The sequence below is a fragment of the Ursus maritimus genome, unplaced genomic scaffold, assembly GCF_017311325.1.
Source record: "Ursus maritimus isolate PB19 unplaced genomic scaffold, ASM1731132v1 scaffold_8, whole genome shotgun sequence".
In the NCBI taxonomy this organism is placed as follows: Eukaryota; Metazoa; Chordata; class Mammalia; order Carnivora; family Ursidae; genus Ursus; species Ursus maritimus.
In genome coordinates, this window is record NW_024426996.1 from 82,193,560 (window position 1) to 82,204,168 (window position 10,609).

The 10,609-nt window shown below is 51.6% G+C and overlaps 1 long non-coding RNA gene across 2 annotated transcripts; it reads left to right on the top strand.

Moving 5' to 3' along the window:
- Positions 1-63: 63 nt before the first annotated feature.
- On the top strand, positions 64-10,607 carry LOC103676411. 2 transcript variants are annotated; one of them, XR_005833382.1, is made up of 5 exons: positions 64-266; positions 5,448-5,552; positions 5,695-5,828; positions 6,073-6,222; positions 9,085-10,607. It is a non-coding gene; the product is annotated as an uncharacterized LOC103676411 (long non-coding RNA). The 2 variants fall into 2 exon arrangements; XR_005833381.1 differs by having other exon boundaries at positions 5,695-6,222.
- The last annotated feature ends 2 nt before the right edge of the window (positions 10,608-10,609 follow it).

Consider the following 10,609-nt stretch of genomic DNA (forward strand, 5'->3'; position numbering starts at 1 on the left):
GGGCCGAGGGGGAGTGGTCGGCGGGTGCTCGCCGGGCTTGGGGGTGAGTCCTGCTGGACCTAGGACGCAGTAGGCAGCTGGCGCTGAGCCCGGCTCCGGACCGGGGCATTCCTGTGGCGGAGTCGGTCTCGTTCTTGCGATCCAGTCCTTTCTGGGACCTAGCACCGAGCGCTCTCCGTGCACCAGGCAGGAGAGCAGGAGTGGGCAGCAGGGCTGACCCCGGCAACTCTGTGCATCCACCCGTGCACAGACTCTGCCCTGGAGCTGTAAGTAGTGACCGTGACGTCCACCCCTTCGTGGGGTCCACACCTTGGCGGGGGGGGGGCAATAACAGAGGAAAAAATAAATCTGGTGTCATGTGGGAGCCAGATAAACTGGGTGGGGGAGGCAGTGGCTGTCTGGAGTGTTAGTTACAGTGGGGTGGGTGGGCATGTAAGGGACACGGAAGGAGCCAGCCGTAGAGGCACAGAGTAGGAACATAGAGGGAACGAGCCCTGCAAATATCTGGAGGTGGGGTTCACAGGCAAGCTGTCCTGCCAGCACCAAGCTGCAAAGTGGGGAGATTGAAGGATGCTTGCCAGGGGCCAGCAAGGAAGCCAGAGGGCATGGGGCAGGGAGAGGGAGGACATGAGGTCAGATGAAGAGGTCCCTGGGCATTCTGAACAGAGAGGTGATGGCACGGTGGTGGCCTGGTAAAGCCTCCCTCTGACTGTCTTGTGTTTGTCTGGCAGGACCAATGCAGGAGGCAGTGCAGGGGAGAAGCCGTGGAGCTGCACTGGGTGGTACCCGGGAGGGGAGGAAGTGTGGACTGCTGGGACTCAGCTTGAGAATAGGCAGGGATGGATGGGGAACAACTGGAAGGGTGGACAGTCTCCGACAATCTGGGGATGGTGATGGAGTGCAGGAGAGTGGAGTCAGGAGTCCAGTTGTAATAGCTGTTAGACTCCCAGTGGCGCTGCTGTGAGGCTGTGGGCTTCAGGAGTGTAGTATGAGTTTGCAGTGTTTGGGGATGGATGAGCAAGTCAAAGGAGTGAGTGAGGGATGGGGGGACTGAGCTCCCTGCCCACATGGAGAAACCAGCGAGTCCAGGAGGGTCCAGTAAGAAAGACCCAGATTGAGCAGACTGGGGAGGAGGGTCCCTAGGAGTGAGTGATGTCTGATCGGCTGCTGAGAGGGGTCTGGGGAGTGGGACCCTTCTGGGACCTTGGCCAGTGCAGTGTGGATGCATTGGTAGGGTAAAAACCGAATTGTGGTAGGCTCAAGGGAGGTGGGTAAGTACAGACAACATTTCAGATGTTTTGCTTTGGAGGGGGCTTCTGGGACTAGAGGGCTGTTTTCTGTTTGGGTCAGAGCCTCAGTGGTGTTGATGGGGTACAGGGAGAGATGACCACACTGGAGAAAGGGAAGGCTGCCTGAGCACAAGTCCTCACCCGGAGACCGGATTTGGGGAGGGGGGCTGTGGCAGCCCTTCACACTGGGAGAGGAAGGCCCTGATGCAGTGAAATGGCCGCTAAGTTGAACCAGGCTGGAGTGGAGGCCTGGGTGTCAGAAGTGGGGATAACAGGCCAGGAACAGCCCTGGGCACAGGGCAGTGACCCCAGGAAGTCATGTGATGGCCCTCTGACCCTGTAGCTCTCTGTCTGCAAATGGGGGAGAGCCAGAGTGTGTGCATGACGCATGACCATAGGTCTCTCTCAAAGAGTGCAGACAGGACATCTGATCTGCCTGCTCTCCCTGGGGACGTCGTCAGCAACAACACCCCAGACCTTGACCCTGAACCCTGGGCTCCCATAGCCAACTGTCTGGACATATCCCCGCTGGGATATCTTTAGGGAGCTCAGGCTCTGATATCAGTATATCAACTCCTGATCTCCCCCCAAGCCTGCTACTCACCCCAACCCCCATTGCAGAGGAGAGGGCTCCATCCTGCCTGCTAAGCCAAAACACTGGGATCCTTTCTTCCCATACCTGCTGTCGGCATTGAAGTGTACCGGTTACATATGTGTGGTTTATACCTCAACAGAGCAGGAAAGAAAGAAGAAACTAGAAACCATAACACAAGCAGTGAGAGGACACAGCCCCCCCCCTCAGCCCACTGCTCCTCACTCCTGTGCCACCCAGCCATCCCGGGGCACTGGCCTGTCCTTGGCACCCACCCAGCTGCTCCTCCTCACCTCTCCCAGGCCAGTGTCTGTGTTGGATCACTCCATTCACTCACAAACTCAGGGTGAGGCCGCCTGTCTTAACAGAACAGAACAGGACTTGTTCTCTCCTGATGGTGTACTTCTGTGCTTGTCTTCATAGCACGACTCCTCCAGAGAGCTGTCTACACTCCGCCTCTCTGATTTCCCCTTCCATGTTCTCTTTTAAACCCTCAGGTTTCTGCCGTGCCCCCACTGCAACAAAATGCTCTGGTCCAGGCACCCAAGACATTGTGGGCTCTCTCCAGTGGCCATTGTCATCTCCATGACCCCCTGTGCTGCTCTCTCCTCAAATACTTTCCCCCTGGCCCATTCTCCACTTGTGCTCTGCCCCATGACTGGCACCTTCTTGGCCCCTCTGCCACCCTCTCTCCTCCTGGTCTCTTCCTGCCAGGCCCCCTCTCCTTGTCCTGAGGCTCCTCTCCTGGCCAGTGCTCATTCCGCCCATGGTTTCAAGCCCAGTGCAGATGATGGCTATGCTCCAATGTTTACGCATGATGTGTTCCTCCAGTGCACAACAGTCATCATTCCCACCAGGCTCAGGACACAACTCGAGGCTACACAGGTGATCTGCTCCCTTCCATCTTCCTCTTCTCAACCGATAGCCACTCCATTTTTTCTGTTACTGGGGCACACATATTTGGACTCATTCCTGATTCCTGTCTTTCTCTGTTTTCTCACATCCAATTCCTGGGGAAGTCCTGGGGGCTTTATCTTCAAATATGTCTTAACCCAGCCACGGCTCTTGGACTCCGCAGCTGCTGCCCTGGCCTGAGCCCACCTGTTCTGTCTGGGTTGTTTCCACAGCCTCTGCCCCGCCCTCAGGCTATGCTGAATAGAGCAGCCAATGAGCAGACCCTTCAGTACCTGAGTTGGAGGGTGCCAAGCTTCTGCTTAGCAGCCCAGTGGTTGCTCTGAGTCTCCAAGGTCCTGCCTTGGGGTCCAGCCCTGCCTTGGCTCTGGCCTGGCCCTGGTTGCTCTCCCCAACTCAATTCTTCCGACCGCATGGCTCTCTTGGACAGGCCGGCTCTCGCATCTCAAGGCTTGGCAGAGCCGCTCCTGGACCTGGGTGGCCCGTCCTTGCTGCCCATGTGGCTCTTCCCTCTCTCAGGTCTATGGTCAGACATCCACTGAGGCCTCTCCTGACCAGTCTGGCGACAAAACCCGCCATTTGATAACTTATTTTGTTGGCAAGAGCCTCGTATAATCTAATGGAGATTGATAACATCCGGTGAAACTACACGGATATCTATCCTTTGGCCCAGCTATCCCGAAGTAGGGATTTATCCCAAAGATAAATTGGTAAAACTGGCAAAACACTGGCAAAAACAAAACAAAACAAAACAACCATGTACAAGGCTGCTAATTGAAGCATAATTTGTAACCAAAAAAACTGGATCCAGGCCGCAAGGCCTCAGGTGTGCGTCTCCACACTCCAGGTCCTGGTAGCTGCAGCAAGAGTGGCCGACACCTGTGCACACCGTCATGGGGCCACCGCCGGGGGTGAGAGCTAGACCTACCACTAAGATATGCAGGGTGCAGGGGCTCCTGGGTGGCTCAGTCAGTGGGGCGTCTGCCTTCAGCTGGGGTTGTGATCTCGGGGTCCTGGGGTGGACCTGCTTCAGTGAGGGTCTGCTTCTCCCGCCGCCTCTACCGCTCTCCCCTGCTCCTGCTCTCTCTCGCTTGCTCAGTCTCAAATAAACGAATAAAATCTTTAAAAAAGAAAAAAGGATAAGCAGGGTGGAGAGCACGGTGTGCAGAGAGTTACCACTCGCCCAGTAAATGAAGACTGATGTGTGTTCTGTGTGCTTGCCTGTGTTAAAACCCTTGTGGGTTGCGGCAGGCTGGTGGCAGTAGCAGGACAACTGTGTCATAAAACAGAGAGGGTCGAAAGAGCAAAACGACGGTCAGGTGGGCCGCACTGACCTCAAAGCACACACACGAATAAATACACCTCTCTCTACACAAACAGATGGACACCCATTTCCAACGTACACCAGAAAAATTTGGTAAGTATCTCACACCATACACAAAATGTCATGCCATACAACACACAGAAAAATTAGGTGCTAATTTCAGCCATACAGAGAGAAAAGTCAGACACCCATCTCTCGTATTTTACACAAATAAACTAGACTCTCATGTCCCTCTCTCTTTCTCTCTCTCTCACACATGCACACACACAACACCTATTTTCCACCTCAGAATGCCTTGCTTAAAGATTCATCATGTCATATCCACAAACAAAAAAATCAGGTACCTACCGAGGTTTGTTTGTTTTTTTTAAGGTTGATTTATTTGAGAGAGAGAGAGAGAGAGAGAGAATGCATGGGGGAGGGGCCGAGGGAGAGGGAGAGAGAGAACCTCAAGCCCACTCTGCACCGTGCACAGAGAGCCCAACACCGGACTCAATCTCAGGGCCCCTGTGGAGGTATTTGTGAAAGTAGATCCTGTTGGGAGGCCGTTCTCCATGAATTTCTCAGGTTTCTGGTTCTGCCTGGTCCGGGTCCTCAGAGCAAAATCATTTACAGCCTCGTTCAGAATGTCTCAGAGACATCCGGGATGGTCAGAAGTGCCCAGCCCTTCCCCTCCCTGGAGGAGGGTTGCTCACATTCCAGCATGAAGAGAAGGGTTCTCTCTCTGGAAGGCAGGGTGGGGAGGCTCACAGCAGTCCTGTGTGAGGTAAGAGTTTCCTGTTTTGGGGTTCTTCTGAAGCACACCCCACAGCCGTGCACGCCACCCGCCTGCCCATGGAGACGAGAACCGGGGGAACCAACACAAGGCTCTGCTGTGGCTCCAAGGGACAGGTGCTCTTCCCCTCTGACCCGGGTCCCGTGGTTTCCGCATACACATATGTGTGCCCTGTGGTAGGCTGGCTTGTGAGCTCACACGTGGAGCACGATCTCAGACCCAGCACAGTTTCTGATTTAACACACGCTCACTTTACACACACACACACACACACACACGCAAGTAGACGCACTTGTACACGCTGCACACCAAGGAATTAGACACCTGTTCTCCCGTTTCACCCCATGACACACACACAGGACACAGAGACCACCTTGCACCACACACACCAAAAACCACACCGCCTTACACAACACACGCGAACACACACTAGATACCATCTCCTATTCGACACACACCAAGCAGGTGAACATCAGACCACACGCGTACAAAAACCTGCCCACCTCGCCACGCGCTTACAGAAAAGTGAGCACTCAGACCCTTCCTCTTTTTTAGCTGGCTGAACAGGTCTGAGCGACAAGAACAAGACTGGGCCCCAGTCCTCCGTGAGCCGGGCCAGCCCGCTGCAGTCGCAGATACTCGTCATGACTTTGAGGCGCGGTGAGCCTCCGAGGCTGGCTTCCCTAGACTGTGGGAGGGACAGATGGGTTAGGGGGAGGCAACCCCAAGGGCTTCTCTCTGGTGGGGACCGACTGGAGCACAGACCACAGTGACCAAAGACTTTCTTCCTCTAACTAAACAGGTTCACATTCCAGTGCAGATTCCCCGATCGGCCTCCCAGATGGATAAGGATGAAGTCACACCGTCCTTTTTGAGGCAGCCCGAGAATCCAGATTCTGATCTGCTTGCGCCGTTCCCTGCTGTGACGCAGCGCTGGTGCGCGTGAGCTTTCTGCAGCCGTGACTCGGGGAAAGCAGCATGGAGTGGACATGAGTAAAGAGGGGGGTGCTGGGAAGGGAGGCTGTGCACCTGGAATCAGACAGGCTCAGAGGCTCCTGTCCAGGGCGTGCATTGCAGGGCGGGGTGGGGGGAGTGGGCCGCCCTGTGGAGAACCTGCTGGACAGGCCAGGGGCAAGGCAGACAGGTCCCCCACCCCACACACTTGTATCTTCTTCCACAGCTGTGTGCTGGCCCCAGCCTGTTCCAGAGATTCGGGTGTGCACAGACCGGCTCCTGCCCTCAAATGGCTGACATTCCCTTGAGAGGAGCAGATAAAAGCCAAGTAAAAACCAATCCAACAGGATGGGCTGTGGCCATGTCATCATCTAAGGTGAGATTTCTTCCCCAGTATCCTCAGCGAGGAAGGTATTGCCTTTGCTCCATTCTTGGCAAAGGGACTGCTCTCAATTACTTAATTTTGAACAAGATACTATTTAGGGAAGACAGTGGCCTGAAAAAGCCTTGATTAATGCTAGTTTGGGATGCTGATGGGCGTCTGTATTTGGTTAAGAAAGAAGGAGATAAAAAATTGGAACAAAGATTTAGTCATAATTGTGTGTCAGTGTTATTTTAAACAAAGCTTTAAAGATCACGTTTAAAGGAAGACACTAGGTGGAGATCACTGAGGGGTTTCTTCAGATGTGGTGGTCCCAACGGTGTGCAGATGGATTCTGGGTGCAAAATGACCCTTTGGGGAGGGTGCTTCACCTGGATTCAAAACTTGAACAGCTTAGCTGCTTATGTTGAAGATACTTGCCCAACTTTAAATAAATGTGAGAGTGGAAAAAGTTGTTTCCAAATGAGTGTGCTTTCCATGTTATGTGAGTTTTTAAAATTAAACTTATTTTCAGATAATTATAGATTCAAATGCAGTTGTAAGGTATAATATAGAGATTCCTTCTATGCTTTGCTCAGTTTCCCCCAAAGATAACATCTTCAAAACACAGCGTGTTGTGTCACAGACATGGTACCAACACTGGTGAATCACGGTCTGAGATTTCTCCGGTTTCGCTTACACTCCCATCACACAGCTGTGTCACACGCGGACTCCTGTACCCACTGCCACAGTCAGGACAGAGTATTTCTATCACCGGGAGACCCCATCTCCCACCTGCTCCCTCTTAAAACTACTAATCTGCTCTCCACTTCTGAATTTTTATCTTTTGAAAAATGTAAACAAATGGTATTTGTGACTATTAATAAAGGGAAACCTCACTAAAATGGAATAGGGAGGTTCCACAGGTGAAGCTCTTAATTGCAGACCCAACAAGAAGTGAGGGACCTTGAAAGTAAGTCAATTCCCCTGTAGCTACTGCTCTATCCCAGAAGGAGGAAAGTTTCCTTCTCCCCCAGCAACAGCCCAGCCAATGAGAAGCCATTACACTTCCAGCTGCCAGTTTTACCCCAATGGACTTTCTGTTTACAACAGTCCTCCCAACTCCCTCTTTCCTCTATAAAAGAGCCTCTTCTTTGTTTTCCAGACTAGTCTATGGTTTTGCTGTAGGTTGTTTGCCGAGGACTGCAATTCTCTGCTATTCCCAAATAAACCCATTTTTGCGGGTAAAATAACTGGCAGTTTCACTTCAAGGTTAATAGATTATATAGTACATCACCTTCTGAACTTGGATTTTTCCCCCACTCAGCATAATTACCCTGAGATCCCTCCAGCTGCTTCGTGTATGAACAGTCCATTCCCCCTGAGCCCCATTCCGTGGTGTGGATGCCCTGGGGTTGGCTTAACCATTTGCTCACTAAAAGGCAAATGGGTTGTTTTGAGTTTTTAGGTATCACAAATAAGGCTGTTGCAAACATTTGTATGGATTTTTGTTGAAAATAAGTGTTTAGTTTTCTGGGATAAATGCCTCAGAGTGCTGGGTTGAATGATAATCACACGTTAGTTTTATAAGAAACTGTCGACCTGTTTTCTGCAGTGGCTGCACCATTTACATTCTTCACAGCAACGGATGAGTAACTGAGTTACCCATAACCTCACCAGCGCTGGACGCCGTTGGTTTTTTTTTTAATAATTTATTTATTAATTTTACAGAGAGAGAGAGCCAGCGAGAGAGGGAACACAAGCAGGGGGAGTGGGAGAGGAAGAAGCAGGCTCCCAGCGGAGGAACCTGATGTGGGGCTCGATCCCAGGACTCTGGGATCACGCCCTGAGCCGAAGGCAGACGCCTAACGACTGCACCACCCAGGCGCCCCTCGTTGGTTTTTCTTTCGGCCATTCCGAAAGGTGTGTAGTGGTATCTCAATGTGGTTTTAATTTGTATTTTCCTAATAGCTAGTGATGTTAGCCATTCATCATCATTTGCCATTTGTATATTCTCTTCAGTGAGATGTCTTTTCATGTCTTTTGCTAATTGGACTATTTTTTTTTTCTTTTCACTGTTGGGTTTTGAGGGCTCTTTTATATTCTAGATACCAGTGCTTTGTTGGCTATGTGGTTTGCAAATATTTTTTTCCCAGTCTATGTTTACAAAACCCTTTTGATAAGAGTTATATTAGGTCTATAGGTCAATCTGGGGAGAACGGACATTTTTATTGCGTTGAGCCTTCTAATCCATGAACATGGTATATCTCTCCCTTTTTTTAAGGTCTCCATTGATTTCTTTCATTTGTGTTGCATTAATTTTATCATACAAGTCCTGTGTACAGTTTGCTAAGTTTATACCTGTTGACCTTAAAAATAAAAGTTTTTTTACCAGCCCAAAAAAAAAAAAAAAAAGACTTTACTCAGGAATAACAAAGAATTGCAATGCAGGACAAGCAGGCTGCAGCCAAAATCATAGCCCCGTCCAACAAACAAAGGAGAGGGATGTTATTTGAAGGAGAAGAAGGAGGAAGTTGGGAGGTGTTGCTGTGAATGAAAGTCCACGGGAGGAAGGCAGGAGCCCACTGCAGTGATGGCAGTTTCTCACTGGCTGAGTTGCAGGGTCGTTCACTTCTTGTAGGAGATGCAATGGCATCTCTTCCTCTTGCGGCTTGTAACTGAAGATTCTTTCCTAGTGAGGGTTCTTCTGTTAGGCTGTGTACTGGCAATATCGGATGTTGAATGGTACAGCACGAGAGCTCCCCCTTCTGGAATCCTGACTCCATTTCTGTTGAGGTTTCCTTTCATTGATTGTTACAGACCCAAGTATTTAATTTTCCAAAGTAATTGTAAATGGTTTTGTGTCTTTCATTTTAGTTTCTGCATGTTCATTGTTGGCGTGCGACTGTGACCTTGCTGAGCTGCCTAGTCTGCAGAAGAGCCCTAGGGATGGGGAAGAGGCCCCCACCCCCAGCTGAGCCGGAGAGTCAGAGGTGGAGAGGGACCAGACGCCAGGCTTGTATGGTGTCCACTTATGCCAGCTGCATCCAGATCACAGATGACCTTGGGGAGAGTATTACTTGGAGAGTAGAAGAGATGTCTGTGGTGGACTTCTGGGTGGGTGGGGAAGCTGGAGACGAGGCCACCCACCCACAGGGGAGTTCTTGGGGGAAGAGAGACAGCTGGCATTCCCTCCTCTCTGCCTTCCAGCTCTCAGTTCTCTCGCCACTCTGCCCCAGCTGTTTCTTCAGTTGTCGACTGCAGATAATAACCCAGTGGAGGAGGCTGACAACCCCCAGGTTCACCCTTGGGACACTGCCCTTTCCCTGGGCAGGGCAGGCTGGCCTTGGACTCCGTCTTCCTCCTCAGCCCACACCACCTCTGCCCATAACAGTGATGAGGGAACAGAGGGCCAGCTGAGGACAAAGCAGAAGCTGACACCACCACCCCCAAGATGGGATTAACGTGACTGACCTTCCTCAGGCGCTCCTGGCTGCCCTGAAGCTAAGGAGAGGAAAAACAAGTAGTTCACTTACAGAGACCACAATCCTGCAAGACAGGAGTCTCCCTCAGTTTACAAACGTCTTAGCAATCTACAAGACAAAGCATTTCCATCAATAACCTAGCTTCCAGAAGGAAATGTAAGATAAAATTATTAAATGTCCTTATAACCTGCAGCCCATTGACAGACACTCGAAGCAGGCAGAGCAAGCAGAGTAAAGCTCCTGCAGGAAGTTCCCGGCTACCTTCATGCTAATGCCTTGCCGGAGGGAAAAACCACCTTAACTTGACAGTGGCAAGGCCTGGGGATCCCGTGAGTCTCTTTAACATATGAAAGTACTTTCTCATCCTCCCTTTCCCTTACCTGCCCCAACCCCATAGTATATAGTCAGCCACCCCTTACAACCCGGGCAGCAGCTCTTTCTGCCCACGGGTCCTGTCCCTGTGCTTTAATAAACCACCATTTTGCACCAAAGATGCCTCAAGAATTCTTTCTTGGTCGTTGGCTCCGGACTCCACCCCACTGAATCTCACCTATATTCCAAAACCACATCAACAGGCCCAGGCTAATGACGAGTCTGGATTCCAGGCCCTTTGCGAACTGACCCCAGCCTCCTCTTCCACGCTGGCCTCCTGCCGCCCCTTCCAGGAAATGCGGACCTTCTGTGGGGCTGAGTGACTTCACTGATGCCTGCTCCTGTACCCACCCACGTGGGCACGTCCACCTCGCAGACCACACAGAGGTCGTGACCTGTTAGGCCCCTGTGAGGGGACTTTGCCCTGTTTCTGGCGCAGAGACTTCCATCCTGGCTACTGGAGGAGGGTCCAACTTCTTAACTGGTGCCTTTCCCTCCTGGCGCTGCAATGACTGCCGTCCTTAGGGCTGGGACTGACCCCGAGC